Source organism: Hemitrygon akajei, chromosome 9, assembly GCF_048418815.1.
Source record: "Hemitrygon akajei chromosome 9, sHemAka1.3, whole genome shotgun sequence".
In the NCBI taxonomy this organism is placed as follows: Eukaryota; Metazoa; Chordata; class Chondrichthyes; order Myliobatiformes; family Dasyatidae; genus Hemitrygon; species Hemitrygon akajei.
In genome coordinates this window covers 109,837,814-109,854,291 of record NC_133132.1, presented here as the reverse complement: position 1 = coordinate 109,854,291, position 16,478 = coordinate 109,837,814, and the positions used below count along the sequence as shown (strand labels likewise).

Genomic DNA, 16,478 nt, shown 5'->3' with positions numbered 1-16,478 from the left:
TTCTCCATTCTCATTGGCCCCTTTGCCTTTCCACCACTCCCCAACCCCCCCTTGCCCCACTCTTTCTCCTGCCCTCTCACTCCACCTCTTTCCTATTCCCCCTACTCTCTGCCACCAACCCCATCCCTCCTCACACCCTCTCCTTATCCCCGTCATTCTTCCACCCCTCCCCACCCTCTCTATTCCCTTCTGTTCCACTCCCTGTACAGCCCTCACAACCATTCTGCCCTCTTCCATTCCTCCTCTATATACACCCCTACCCCTTCTCTCCACCCCTCTCTCCCTTCTTCACCTTCGCTCCCACTCCATCCCATCCACCTGTTCACTCTTCTCTCCTCAACTCTTCCCCACCCCATTCATCCATCTTTCTCCCTTTCCTCCAAACCCCTACAATACCCCTCCCCTGCCTCAACCCATCTCTCTGCCTCTCCACAGCTCATCCTCTACTCCCCATTCAACACTCTGCCCCTACATCCCTCCATTTTCCCTCTCCCGCCCCTCCTACCCCTACCCTCACCATCCTCTCTCCTCCCATCCCATACCCTCTCTTATCCGCCCTTCCCACCACACGCTCCCCTCCCATCCTAACCCTTCTTCCTCCCCCTCCCCACTCACCCCACCCTCTCCTAATCGCCTCCCCTCCTCCCTCCCATCCCGTCCCAAGTCACCCCTTCCTTCCCACCCCGCCTCCTATTTTAGGTGAATGATACACAATCTAGACACACACACACACACACACACACACACACACACACACACACACACACACACACACACACACACACACACACACACACACACACACACACACACACACACACACACACACACACACACACACACACACACACACACACACACACACACACACACACACACACATCCTAAACAGACTTTGCATCTACATTAAGAATAGTCAGTGAACAGTCGGGCCAGGACCCTCCCCAGACGCGTCTCGACCATGCCGCGTTCCTCCAGCATTTTGTGGGTTTCTACTCGTCGCTCCCTTGACAACGGCAATTGATTGACGTGTAGTTGAACCAATGGGAGGCGGTGAGGGTGTAGCTGAAGCCAGTGAGTGGCGGCGCGGGGCAGGCAGTGAGCTGGGGGCCAGCGGCCGGAGTTTATCCCAGTGCCGGGAACTCGGAGCTGACATCGTTGGTAAGTATGGGCCTTTATCCCTGTCCAGGGCCAGTTGCGGGAGTCCAGACACCTTCTTGTGGGGTTAAAGTCGAGATTTCTCCCGGTTTGTGTCGATTTGTGCAGAGAGAAGGGGGAAAGGGTGGAGTGGTGGGAGGGGAGGAAGAGAGGGAGTGGGAGAAGTGAGGGAGGGAGGAGAGTTGGAGAGACAGATGAGGGAAGCAGGAGAGAGAGAAGGAGGTGACGGAGGGTGGGAGAGACAGATGCGGGGAGGTGGTGAGGGAGAGGCTGAGTTTGATTTTGCAGACCACCTTGTGCTGAGTGTGGAAGGTTGTCTGTTGTTTTAGCTGGGAGGTTGGATGTCTCGGTCACGTTTGGAAGTTGTCACGGGGGTGGGCACTCTGCACACTGGAGTGCAATGACGCCTTGTGACTCCAGTTTTATCCCTGTTATAGGGAATTTCTGCTGTTACATTCTTAACGGAACCTCACGTTACTTAGGAAATGCGAGTTTTAAAGACAATTGTACCATTTTGGGGAGGTGGAAAGGGGTGGGTTTCAATCCAGCAACAACAGTGAAGGAGTCTCAGAAATAAAGTTTTTTATTCAGTTGTTGTCAGTTTGTTTCTGTGAAACCGGGCATTCCAGAGTCGGCTACATTGTTTAATAGAGCATCCTCGTCCCTGTCAGAACCAGATTTCTTATCTCTGACACGTGACGTGAAATGTGTTCTTGTATAAAGATATAAAAGTACTTAAAGTTGCCAAAAATGCGAAATAAAGGAATGAGGAGATGTTTATGGGTTCATGCACCTTTCAGAAATCTGATCTCGGAGGGAAAGGGACTATTCCTGGATCACTGAGTGCAGGTCTTCCGTCTCCTGTACTTTGCTCCCCAGAGGTAGTATCGAGAGGATGGCATGTCCCGCATGGTAATGGACTTTAGTGATGGATGCTGCTTGTAGAGGCACCGCCTTTTGCAGATGTCCTCAATGGAGGGAGGGGAGGCTGAAGCCCATTTGTCATCAGAAGCGATTGATTGTCAAGTTCCGGTGCGGTTGACTACCCGTCGGGCGTGTCTACTTTCTACGGTGCGGTTACAGGGAAATAACTCCCTTCCCCAAGTGCTGACTTTTCCCCTGCTTGGCAGTTCCCAAAGTAATTTCTCAGTGGTTTTCTAGTTCCGATCGATATCACGTTATGGCACATCTGTCTGTGGTGTATTCTGGGTATGACAGGCTGAGAAACGAACTCAAAAGGGTCGGGAGTTTTCTGACAAACTTTCCAGCCTCGAGCAGTTGGAACTTTGCCACCGGACCAAACAGATTTAGAGCAGTATTCCAGGCAAGGGCCATTACTCTCAAGCCCAGTCTGCAGCTCTGTATCTTTCCTGTACTTCAATATTTTTTCTCAATAACCACTGCCTGAAAACCATGCAGATGATACCCAGTGTGGAGGATCGCACAGTGTTTATACATTGAGCCTCAGTGTGAAAAGCACACTCGCCTGGTACTGTCCCCACTCAACTTGCGCTGCATAGCTCCTGATCTTTCAAACCAGGATTCCGTAATTGCATCGAGAAATACTTTGGAATTCTGATTCTTGGATTGTAGGTCTGGTCTCGGAAATAATGCAAAATAATTAGATTTTTTTTAAAGTCAGAGTCATGCAGTACAGAAACAGGCCCTTCAGCCCAACACGCCCATGCCTGACCAAGTCCCATTTGCCCCTCATCCCTCTAAACTTTTCCCATCGATTACCCTGTCCAAGTGCCATTGTTATTGAACTTGGCTCAACCAGTTCCTCTGGCAGCTCATTCCGCATATGGGCTGCACCCTGTGTGGAAAATGTTGCCCCTCAGGTACTTTTTGCATTTTTCCCCTCGCAGCTTGTCTACGTGTCTTCTGTCTTGGGGAAGAAGACTGTGACCATCTATCTTATCTATGCCCCTCATGACTTTATAAATCTCTATACAGTCTCCTTCACTCCAGAGAAAATGGGCCCAGTCAATGCAGTCTCCCCTTACAATTGGTCCCAGTGATATCCTTAAAAATCTTTCCAGAAGCTTCTCTAGCGTAATCACGTCCTCCCTATAGTATAGTGATCAGGACTGCAAGCAATATTATTTTTGATAAGTTGGAAGCAATATTTTTAAAGATCCAGCAAAGTGGCAGTTGTGCTACACCAGAACAATCCCCCAACCTTGACGCTATTTTAGTGCATCGGTAGATTCTAGTGGTAAAAAAAAATGTGGTACTAGTCACTGGCGTGATAACTAACTGAAATCTGTGGTTTGTTATATTTTGTCTCTGAGGCCTTGATAATTATCAAAGCTGTGATGTCTAGGGAGTGGTGCTAAAATCCTTTGTGTTACAGTGAGTGCACAATTTGTGTCATAAGTGGAATGTCTGTTCTTAGCAAGCCTTGCTTGATGCCAGCGCTGCTGTGGAGGTATCAGGCACAGGGTTATCACTGGCGTATGTTGTGAACTTTGTTAACTTTATGGCAGCAGTACAATGCAATACAATAGGGAAATGAATTACAGTAAATATATAATAGTTAAATAGTGCAAAAATAGAAATAAATAAGTAGTGAGGTAGTGTTCATAGGTTCAATGTCCATTTAGAAATCGGATGGCAGAGGGGAAGCAGCTGTTCCTGAGTCGCTGAGTGTGTGCCTTCAGGCTTTTGTACCTCCTTCCCGATGGTAACAATGAGAAGGGGACATGTCCTGATTATTGGGGATCCCTAATCATGGACGCCGCCTTCCAAAAGCACCGCTACTTGAAGATGTCTTGGGTGCCATGGAGGCTAGTACCCAAGATGGAGCTGCCTAATTTTACAAGTTTCAGCAACTTCAATTTTGTGCAGTAGCCCCCATCCCGCCCCCTAACAGTGATGCAGACAGTCAGAGTGCTCTACACAGTACATGTGTAGAAGTTTTCGAGTGGTTTAGTTCACAAACCAAATCTCCACAAACTCCTAGTAAAATATAGCCGCTGTCTTGCCTTTTTTATGGCCTCATCAATGTGTTACAGGTTAGGTCCTTAGATATTGACATCACATTTTGGATTCAGCAATGGCTTGCCATGGCAGACGGGAGGTAGTAGTACCTGTGCTGGGATTTCTGTATTACATACATACAGATAAACTGATGAGTAAGTTTGCTGATGAGATGTGAAGTGGCAGAGATGTGGGAAGTGAAGAATGTCAAAGAATTCAGCCGTATATCGATCAGTTGCAGAGACAGGCAGAAAAATGGCAGATGGAGTTCAAAGTAAAAGAATTTCAATGTCAAAGTAAAATTTATTATTAAAGTTCACTTACATATATTATATACTAACTTGAATTAAATTTTCTTGTGGCCATTTAGAGGAAAATAAAAAAACTATACTGTACACAGACTGACAGACAACGTGCAAAAGAAGACAAGTTGTTCAAATAAAAATAGCAAATAATAGTGAGAACATGAGTTGTAGAGTCCTTGAAAGTGAGTCTGCAGGTTGTGAAATCGGTTCTGATTTGAGGTGAGTGAAGGCATCCACACCAGTTCAGGAGCCAGATGGTTGAAGGCCAGTAACTGTTCCTGAACCTGGTGGTGTGGGACCTAAGGCTCACATACCTCATGTCCAAGAGAGCATGGCCTGGAAGGTGTGCGATCCTTGATGATGGATGTTGCTTTCTTGTAGCTGCAGTCTTTGTATATGTACTCAGTGGTGGGGAGGGCATTGCCTATGATGGACTGGGCTGTATCTACCACTTTCTGTAGCCTTTACCTTTCCTGGGCATTGGTGTTTCCATACCAGGCTGTGATGCGACCAGTTAGTTCAGATAACTGAGGTAACTTTAGGAGGTCAAATATAAGGGTAACATCTACAAAAATATGATGGGACCCTTAACAGCACCAAATTACAAAAACAGAATTAGGCCATTTGGCCCATCAAGTCTGCTCCACCATTCTATCATGGCTAATTTATGAACCCCATTCTCCTGTCTTCTCCTTGTAACCTTTGAAACCCTTACTACTCAGGATAACATGATAACTCAACCTCTGCTTATGAATCTTGTGGTCCAAGTCCATAAATCCCTGAAAGTGGCAATACAAGAAGATTGGATGACAAGGAAGACATACGGAATATTTGTCTTTATTGATTGGAGTATTGGATTGTCACAGGAAAGCAGCATTCATCATCAGGAACCCCACCACACAGATCATGCTCTCTTCTCGCTGCTGTCATAAGGAAGAAGGTACAGGAGCCTCAGGATTCACACCATCAAGTTCAGGAACAGTTATTACCCTTCTACTGTCAGGCTCTTCCCCTCCATCACTGAAATGTTGTCACAGCCAATGGACTCACTTTCAAGGGCTCTTCATCTCATGTTCTTGATATTTATTATTATTACTTTTCTTTTTTGTATTTACACATCTTGTTGCCTTTTGTAAAATAGTTGTCCACCTTGTTGGTGAGGTCTTTCATTGATTCTATTATGGTTATTGGATTTATTGAGTATGCCCACAAGGAAATGAATCTCAGAGTGACATACGGTGTGTGTACTGTATATGGTCTCTCTCTCTCTCTCTTTCTCACACACACACACATTTTGATAATGAATTTACTTTAAACTTGAATGTGACTGAGTCTGGAAGCCATGTTGCAGTCGGCCCACACTTGAATTGTTGCAGTTTTGGTCACCCCATTACAGGAAGAGTGTGGCAACTTTGGAGGGAGTGCAAAAGGGACACCAGAAACACTGTCTTGATCAGAGAGTAGTAACTGTAAGGCGAGTTTGGACAAAGTCAAATTGAGACAGTCTATTTCCCAGGGTAGGATTGTCAAATACTGGTGGCCTTCACTTTAAGGAGAAAGGGGAAATTTTTTAAGATGTGTAGGGCAATTTTTTTTTTAACAGTGATGGGTGCCTGGAATGTGCTGCCAGGGGTTGTGATGGAGGCAGATATCGCAGCGACATTTTAAAGAGGCATTTAGACAGGCACGTGAACAGGCAGGGAAGGAAGGAGTATGGATCATCTGCAGACAGATGGGATTAATTTGGCATCATTGTGCAGTGAAGGGCCTGTTCCTGTGCTGTACTATTCTATGTAATTGTTTCGGTCAGAGGGGAGACAGAAGCCTGAATGAACTAGCCCCTGGTTCACACTGGTACATCTTCTAACAAAGGGTGTCCTGTGATAATGGTTCTTACCTTTTTGTGCAGGTGAATTGGGAAGTGCCAAAAGTGAAGTAAACATACGTGTTCATTAAAATTGTGTAGGAGCTGGTTTTTAATTTATACCTGAATGATTTTTTGATTATTTGACACATAACTTCAGTTAAAGGGGGTGGAGCCAGTGGGGGCTGGAATGTGCTGTTGTAATGATGACATGTTGTCACTTCAAACCAAAGTTGGCACAGGCTCTGACATCTCCATGGATACGTGGCTCCTTCATAGTGTGCATTGTTACAGACTCTGTGAATGGAATCAAATCCAAGTTCGATGATTTGTCAAGAATGTTGACTGGTTATGAGCTACTTTTTCTGTAACAAACGCACTGTGAGAATATTTAGTCTTTTTGAGTGAGATGTAACTGACTTTTGTGTTTGGCCATAACTGCTGCTCAATAACTTCACTGGATAGCAAAGGATACTTGTGCTAAGAAGAACTCAAAGTTCCATGTTCTGGATTCATGAAGTCAGCACAAAAGCAGGCACTTCAGCTTACCTAGTCTCTGCTGAGCTGTTATTCTGCCTGGTCCCAGCAACCTGCACCTGGACCTGGGCCATAGACCTACATACCCCTCCCAGTCATGCACTTATGCAAACTACTCTTGAATGTTCCACCAGCAACTCATTTCACACTGACAACGCCCTCTGAGTGCAGAAATTCCCCTTAGATATTTCACCTTTCACCCACGACCTCTAGTTCTAGCCTCACCCAACCTCAACGGGAAAAGCCTGCTTGCATTTACCCTGTCTCTAGCCCTCATAACTCTATAAACCTCTAACATAACTCCTCTCTTCCTCCTTTGGTCCAGGGAATAAAGTCCTCATCTATTACCCTATAATTCAAGTCCTAAAGTCCCAGCAATGTTCCTCATTTCTGATCTTTTAACGTGATTATCATTTTGCCAACAATGTCAGAAGTTGGTCACCAGCCTTGTACGGAAATTATCTTGCGCTCTTATGCTGCTCTTTCCATAAAAGAAACACCTTGCTTGTGGTTTACCTGAAGTGGGGGAGAAGGAGGTGGAAACGGGATTTCAGTTTGTTTTTTATGTGGTTCAGAGTTGTTAATAAACCAATGATACGACTGTACTGGTATTCAGGGTGCTTTGGAGCTCTTTATGCAGGTATCAGTGTCAGGGGGTTGTAATAGAGTGACTATACAGTTGTTGAAACCTTCAAAGTAACTATTATGAAATAATGTTTTACTCTCAAGTGCTTTTCATGTGTGACCAATATGCAGAACTTGTTAAAAAAAAGTATTTCCCATTCTGTACAGCCTTGATTATTTACACCTTGCATCGTTTTGCAACTTTACAACTTGCATCATTTCCAAAGTCAAAATGGAGTTTATTGTCATCTGCACAAGTGCATGTGTGCGCTGGTGCAATGAAAAACATGGCACATGTCTCCAGTTAAGCATCATTCACAATAAAACATAAATTAAACATAAAATACAGACAATTTATACTACAAGGAACTATAGCTTTATGAAGTGGTTGCCAATCTACTTTGGTCTGAGGATAAAGCTTGCAGACGAGAGTACAGAAGGAATGTGGTTTTAGAGTAACTGTTAGTGACTGGGGTGGCCTTGTTTTAGGTAGCTCCCTGGAGGTGTATTGATGGGCTACCAGTACCAAGAAGGCAGACCATTGCCTCTACTTCCTCAGGAGGCTAAGGAAGTTCAACATGTCCCCAGTGACTCTCACCAATCTTTATAGATGCACCATAGAAAACATCCGATCCAGATATATTACAGTTTGGTCCAGCAACACGTGACGTCAGGAAACTGCGGAGAGTTGTGGGCACAGCTCTCAGCACATTACAGAAGCCAGCCTCCCCGGGTAGACTGCGTCGACACTTCTCACTGCCTCAGTAAAGCAGGCAGCATAATCAAAGAACCAGCCACCTTGGATATTCCCTCTCTCACTGGGCAGAGCTACAAAAGACCGAAGGCACATACCACCAGGCTCAAAGTCAGTTTCTACCCTGCTTTTTTAAAACTATGGAATGGACTTGTCTGATAAAGATGAACTCGATATCCTAATCTATGTCCTCATCTCCCTTGCTCCTTATTTGTTTACCTGCATGGCACTTCCTCTGTAACTGCAGAAACCTAAATTATTTCTACTCTTTACAGAGGTATCCTACATCTTCCATAAGGACTTACTCTCAAGGACACCCTACAACTCCTCATCTCAGTGTTATATGCTTTTGTTTGCTGTTTGTCTTTTGCACATCGCTTATTTATTTATCTTTGTTTATTTCCACTCGGGAGTCATCGTGCGGGATTCCCCAAAGGTTTATCTGAGTTGAGTCGGTGGTGAGGAAGGCAAATACAATGATAGCATTCATTTCGAGAGGACTAGAACATAAGGGCAAGGATGTAATGCTGAAGCTTTATAAGGCATTACTAAGACCACACTTGGATTACAGTGAGTAGTTTTGGGCCCCTTATTGAAGAAAAGGTATGCTGTCATTGGCGAGGGTCCACAGGCAGTTCACAAGTATGATCTTGGGAATGAACGGGTTAACGTTCATTAATGTAATGAGGAATGCTTAATGGCTCTGGGCTTGTACTCGCTCAAGTTAATAAGAATGGAGGGGGGAGTCTCAATTGAAACCTATTGAATATTTGAAAACCTAGATAGGCTAGATGTGGACAGGATGCTTCCTATAGTAGAAGTGTCGAGGATCAGAGGGTACAGCTTCAGAATAGAGGGACGTACATTTAGAACGGAGACAAGGAGGAATTTTTTTGCCCAAGGGCAGGGAAGCTGTGGAATTCATTGCCATCGATGGCTGTGCAGGCCATCATTGGGTGTATTTAGAGTGGAATTTGGTAGGTTACTAATTCGTAAGGGCATCAAAGGTTACAGGGAGAAGTCAGGGGAATGGGTTTGAGAGGGATATTAAATCGGCTATAATGGAATGGCGGAGCACTCGATGGTCTGAATGTCCTAATTCTACTCCTTGGACTAACAGTATAGATTGTTTGTAAATTCTATTGTATTTTTTTCCTGTAAGAAAATGAATCTCAGAGTAGTATATGGTAACATCACATACTTTGATAATTAATATTGATATTGAATAGATTAGGACTTTATTCCTTAGAACGTAGAAGATTGAGGAGAGATTTGATAGAGGTATACAAAAGTATGAAGGGTATAGATAGGGTTAATGCAAGTAGGCTTTTTCCACTAAGGCTGGGTGGGACTACAACCAGAGGTCATGGGTTAAGGGTGAAAGGTGAAAAGTTTAAGGAGAAACTTCTTCACTCAGAGGATCGTGAGAGTGTGGAGTGAGCTGCCAGCACAAGTGGTGCAGTGGGCTCCACTTCATTGTTTAAGAGAAGTTTGGATAGGTACATGGATGGTAGGGTATACAGGGCTGTGGTCCCATTGTAGGTCGATAGGAGCAAGTAGTTTAAAAGTTTCCAGTATGGACTAGATGGGCCAAAAGTCCTATTTCTGTGCTGTACTTATCCATGATTCTATGACTCTTGAAGTTTCTTTGAATTTTAATTAAAACCACATTTTAAAGGCTCCTATTATTACTATAAATATTGCTGAATTCTGCATTGTTTTTCCTTGTTTTACCTCAATGTATTGATGTATGGAATGATCTGTGAATGGCAGGCTAACAAAAGCTTTTCATTGAACGCATCTTGGTAGATGTGACAATAATAAACCAATTACCAATTATACTGGTAACTTTTCATTAACCCAGCTGATATCAGTAACGCCACTTGGGAGTACAAGCTTGGATCTGATTGCACAGAGCACTTCTGGTGACTAGATAATTTCACCTGTTCCCTGTGTTTTCTGTTGCAATGCCAGTTTTCTGTCACCTAGTATTCCAGAAGCAGAAGTTGGAGATGGGTCCAATCTGCACAGCGGGCGGCAGTGGGTACGCCCTGCATGGCAGGAGGACAGTCGATTCTGCGACTACGGCCTCTTCTGCTGGTCAGACTGACCTAGCTCCTGCCCTAAGAGTGGTCCTAGCCCCTGCGATGTCGCCTCTAATGTACTCGTCCAAATCCGCTGGATCAGTGAGATATTCGTTCTTCCTTCTCAATCTCTTCTCCTTTCACTCTGAAAATTATGATTTTTCAGAAGTTCTAATCGTTGAGCCTCGGGGCCGGTGTTGGGTCAGAAAGTGAATCGGAGACTCAGTATTCAAAGTCAGATGTGTATCCTGAACCAGGGTCAGGGTCAGGAATGAGGGGAAGTTTGTTAGTGAGGCTGGGGTCGGGAGCTGGAGCACCAGGAATGAAGAATGTGGGAATGTTTGGGCTGGAACCAGCAGCTGGAGTGTTGGTCTGTTTCCCACTCTCTTTAACATCTGGCAGATGCTTAGTGCTGCTGTGTGTAAACCCGCACCGGGCTTGTATGCAAACTTGGTTCGATAGCTAACTCTGCTAACAGTCACGTGACTATGGTGGGAAGGCCACTCTTCACAAATAATACTCGTCCAAGGTTGGTATGATTTGGGTTCAAGCAAACAGGAACATTGTGACATTCCAATTAAAGAAACCTCGATTTGAGTGAATGCTATGTAAGTACTGCCCTTACATATATAATTATGAATTGGCAAGAAATACCAGATCATACACCGCATAAAATTACAAAGAAAATATATTTCACAAACGAGAAAATCTGCAGATGCTGGAAATCCGAGCAACATACACAAAATGCTGGAGGAACTCAGCAAGCCAGGCAGCATCTAGGAAAAAAAGTACAGTCAACATTTCCATACTTTTTTTCATAGATGCTGCCTGGCCTACTGAGTTCCTCCAGCAGTTTGTGTGTGTTGCAAGCAGATATTTACTAATTTCAGCTTTATCAAACAGTTATTAAGAGAAAGAAAAGAAATATATAAAAGGGCCCATTACAGTTCAACCAGTCTAAACGTGCACATAATCATTGGAGCTCGTCTCTTCCAAAGCTGATCCAAACCCCCAGTCTGCATAAAAGCACCAGTCACTGTCCAAACTTCTCTTGAAGTCCATCTCAAGCAAACTGACACTCTCCCCCTCTCCGTTATGGGGGAGGAGATATGAGAATGGGGTTGACGAGAATAATAAATCAGCCAGGATAGAATGGCAGAGCAGACTTGATGGGCTGAGTGGCCTAATTCTGTTCCGATGTCTTATGGGCTTATTATGAGGGTTTTATCCAGTAATCTAGAAGACTGACTGGCCAGCCTGGGTGCTAGATTATTGGTGAAGTATTGTATTCTGTTATATTACTTTGAACCATCTGAGCCTTTGCTGTGTTGAAGATATAATGCAAGTTTTTTAATTGATATTCAATGTGAAAAAGGATACAGCTATCATAGCCAAATATGTGAGAGACTGGGTTATTCTCAGTTTGCCTGCGTAATGGTGAATATGTTTGTGTAAATGTTACTTGTCAGTAATGGTTATGGAAACATCAACACGCACAATTATCCAAGTTGCACCAATCCTGTAGATCCTTTACAATATATAATGATAGATTATCAAATTATTCATCCTTGGCACAGAATTGTGATACGCAAGTGTTTTCTTGGCATGTGGCACTGAAAGTTCCTTCTATACTTAACAGAACAGCTGCCAAAAATAAGCAGCCAGTGTTTAACTCATTTATTGACAATTAAAATTGCATGAAGTTATGGTGAAATTATGTGGGTATGCTTCGATGTTCAAGGATCGCAAGAGCAGAAGTTTTGCCAAGTTAATCCTGCATCTAATGATTTCATAAAGCACTCATCTGAGATCAGTTTTGTTTTTTTGCTGAGTTCTGTTATTCTGTAACTTATTTGTGTTGAAAGCAAATACTGAAGCTTCATTCATGTTTTAAGAGCTCTTGTTATTTCCATAAAAATTGTTGAATTTGGTCTTGATTTTAAACAAAACTTGCAAGCAGTGTTAGGTACAATCCAATATCTTCCCTCACCCATCACAATATGTACTCATCTCAAGTAATGTTCCTGGTGGGTTGCTCTTCCCTCACCCATCACCATCGATGGTTACCTCAGACAGTGTTCCTGGTGGGTTGCTCTTCCCTCACCCATCACCATCGATGGTTACCTCAGACAGTGTTCCTGGTGGGTTGCTCTTCCCTCACCCATCACCATCGATTGTACCTCAGACAGTGTTCCTGGTGGGTTGCTCTTCCCTCACCCATCACCATCGATTGTACCTCAGACAGTGTTCCTGGTGGGTTGCTCTTCCCTCACCCATCACCATCGATTGTACCTCAGACGGTGTTCCTGGTGGGTTGCTCTTCCCTCACCCATCACCATCGATGGTTCCCTCAGGCGGTGTTCCTGGTGGGTTGCTCTTCCTTCACCCATCACCATCGATGGTTCCCTCAGACGGTGTTCCTGGTGGGTTGCTCTTCCCTCATCCATCACCATCGATAGTTACCTCAGACGGTGTTCCTGGTGGGTTAATCTTCCGTCACCCATCACCATCGATGGTTCCCTCAGACGGTGTTCCTGGTGGGTTGCTCTTCCCTCACCCATCACCATCGATGGTTCCCTCAGACGGTGTTCCTGGTGGGTTGCTCTTCCCTCACCCATCACCATCGATGGTTCCCTCCGACGGTGTTCCTGGTGGGTTGCTCTTCCCTCACCCATCACCATCGATGGTTCCCTCAGACGGTGTTCCTGGTGGGTAGCTCTTCCCTCACCCATCACCATCGATGGTTCCCTCAGACGGTGTTCCTGGTGGGTTGCTCTTCCCTCACCCATCACCATCGATGGTTTCCTCAGACGGTGTTCCTGATGGGTTGCTCTTCCCTCACCCATCACCATCGATGGTTCCCTCAGACAGTGTTCCTGGTGGGTTGCTCTTCCCTCACCCATCACCATCGATGGTTACCTCAGACAGTGTTCCTGGTGGGTTGCTCTTCCCTCACCCATCACCATCGATTGTACCTCAGACAGTGTTCCTGGTGGGTTGCTCTTCCCTCACCCATCACCATCGATTGTACCTCAGACAGTGTTCCTGGTGGGTTGCTCTTCCCTCACCCATCACCATCAATTGTACCTCAGACAGTGTTCCTGGTGGGTTGCTCTTCCCTCACCCATCACCATCGATTGTACCTCAGACGGTGTTCCTGGTGGGTTGCTCTTCCCTCATCCATCACCATCGATAGTTACCTCAGACGGTGTTCCTGGTAGGTTAATCTTCCCTCACCCATCACCATCGATAGTTCCCTCAGACGGTGTTCCTGGTGGGTTGCTCTTCCCTCACCCATCACCATCGATGGTTCTCTCAGACGGTGTTCCTGATGGGTTGCTCTTCCCTCACCCATCACCATCGATGGTTCCCTCAGACGGTGTTCCTGGTGGGTTGCTCTTCCCTCACCCATCACCATCGATGGTTCCCTCAGACGGTGTTCCTGGTGAGTTGCTCTTCCCTCACCCATCACCATCGATGGTTCCCTCAGACGGTGTTCCTGGTGGGTTGCTCTTCCCTCACCCATCACCATCGATGGTTCCCTCAGACGGTGTTCCTGGTGGGTTGCTCTTCCCTCACCCATCACCATCGATGGTTCCCTCAGACGGTGTTCCTGGTGGGTTGCTCTTCCCTCACCCATCACCATCGATGGTTCCCTCAGACGGTGTTCCTGGTGGGTTGCTCTTCCCTCACCCATCACCATCGATGGTTCCCTCAGACGGTGTTCCTGGTGGGTTGCTCTTCCCTCACCCATCACCATCGATGGTTCCCTCAGACGGTGTTCCTGGTGGGTTGCTCTTCCCTCACCCATCACCATCGATGGTTCCCTCAGACGGTGTTCCTGGTGGGTTGCTCTTCCCTCACCCATCACCATCGATGGTTCCCTCAGACGGTGTTCCTGGTGGGTTGCTCTTCCCTCACCCATCACCATCGATGGTTCCCTCAGACGGTGTTCCTGGTGGGTTGCTCTTCCCTCACCCATCACCATCGATGGTTCCCTCAGGCAGTTGCAGAAGACTGTAGGTAGTGTTAGTTATGCTCCAATCTCTTTCTTTCTCCATCGCCGTCTGTGGTCACCTCAGACAGTGCTTCTGAGATCCAAAGGAAATAAGCACTCAGTTTGTCCCTCAGAATCTGCACTGAACTTTCCTCTTTGACTGGGACATGCTGCTGTTGAATGTCATTTAGAAGTGGACAGAGACATCCCACACGGAGCCTTGTGGGTCCCATTGATAGGGCCAAAGGGAGTCGGTGAAGAAGCTGCTTGGGTCAGAGGTTACTGACTGCTAATGATTTTATGGATATTTCTTTCACACGGGGAGCAAACTTAACTTCATAAAGGGCAACACACTCTGGAGAAGCATTTGAGCTGGAATTCCTCTGTGTTTATCTTTTCTGCCAATCTACAGCAACCGTTGTGTAGATCGGGAGCTGATCAGGTTGGCATTTCTTCTATTGATCGTTTCGTTGCTACGGTGCTTAAAAAAAAACTGTGTTCAATTGTAACGGGTCTGGAGGCAGGAGGAGATGGGAGGTTTCCGATGGACATCTCTGACTGCAACTTTGTACTGTTTCTCAGTGTCAAATACCATTGTTCACGGAACTCGGTACAGAGTAACCTTGCTAAACTGCAGCAAGTAAGCTGTAAAAGAAAGAATGTGTGTAAAGATGTTGCATTGTTATCTGCAGCAACATTACAAATTAAGATCCAAAGAGGAGATATGCGGTAATCATGGTAGTAGTCGTGTATGAAGTTCTCCTGAGGGGTTGTCAAAGTTGATGGACCACTGTAACAGTAGTGGTAGTGAGATCACTCGAGTCAAGGGTTGTCTGTCGGTCGGTCCTCAGGTGGCTGTGGTGGCTAATCAGAGATCCACATTTTCAGAATCAGAATCAGGTTTATTATCACTGGCCTATGTCGTGAAATTTGTTAACTTAGCAGCAGCAGTACCAGGCAATACATAATATAGAAGAAGAAATAAATAAATTACAGTATATGTATAATGAATAGCTTAAAAATTTTGCAAAACAGAAATAATAGATATTTTTAAAAAAGTGTGGTATTGTTCACGGGATCAATGTCCATTTAGGAATCGGATGGCAGAGGGAAGAAGCCTTCAGGCTTCCACCATTCCGGGCCCCAGACAGTCCTTCCAGGTGAGGCAACACTTTACTTGTGAGTCTGTTGGGGTCATCTATTGCATCCGGTGCTCCTGGTGCGGCCTCCTCTACATCGGTGAGACCCGACACAGATTGGGGGACCACTTCGTCGAGCACCTACACTCCGTCCGTCACAATAGACAGGAACTCCCGGTTTCCACCCACTTCAACTCTGCCTCTCATTCCCATCTGGATATGTCCATATATGGCCTCCTCTACCGCCATGATGAGGCCAAACTCAGGTTGGAGGAGCAACGCCTCATCTACCGTCTGGGTAGCCTCCAGCCTGGTGGTATGAACATTGAATTCTCCAATTTCCAGTAATTCCCTCCCCCTCCCCCTTCCCCTATCCCAGGTCCCTCTCTGCCTCTCTCCCCTTTCAACTTTCTGCTTCTTTATCTCTACAGTTCTTTCATGCTTACCCCCTCCCCCTCCCCCCTTTATCTTTCCTCTGATTGGTTTTCCACCTGGCACCTCTAGGCCCTCCCCCCTCCCCTATCTCTATTACTGGGCTTCGGTTCTCTCTTCTGCCCCATTCCTGATGTAGAGTCTCGGCTCGAAACGTTGGCTACTCTTTTCTCACGGATGCTGCCTGACCTGCTGAGTTCTTCCAGCGTTGTGTACATATTCTTTGATCCACAGCATCTGCAGTTGTATTTTTGTGTTTAGGCTTCTGTACCTCCTACCTGTTGGTAACAGTGAGAAAAGGGTATGCCTTGTATGCTGTGGGTCCTTAATAATCGATTCTGACTTTCTGAGACACCACTCCTTGAACATGTCGTGGGTACTTTGTAGGCTAGTACCCAACATGGAGCCAATTAAATTTACAACCCTCTGCAGCTTCTTTTGGTCCTGTGCAGTAGCCCCTCCATACCAGACAGTGATGCAGCCTGTCAGAATGCTCTCCATGGTACATCTATAGAAGTATTTTAGTGTATTTGTTGACATAGCAAATCTCTTCAAACTCCTGATGAAGTATAGACGCTATCTTGCCTTTGTTGTAGCTGCAT

General features: G+C 45.6%; 1 protein-coding gene across 3 annotated transcripts in view; it reads left to right on the top strand.

The window, feature by feature from the left end:
- Positions 1 to 1,061: 1,061 nt before the first annotated feature.
- Positions 1,062 to 16,478, top strand: part of arhgef10 (Rho guanine nucleotide exchange factor (GEF) 10) — a 204,024-nt gene continuing 188,607 nt past the window's right edge. For all 3 annotated transcript variants that reach the window (XM_073056767.1, XM_073056768.1, XM_073056766.1), the window contains exon 1: positions 1,062 to 1,161. The gene's annotated coding sequence lies outside the window, so the exon portion shown is untranslated. The remainder of the gene's footprint in view (positions 1,162 to 16,478) is intronic.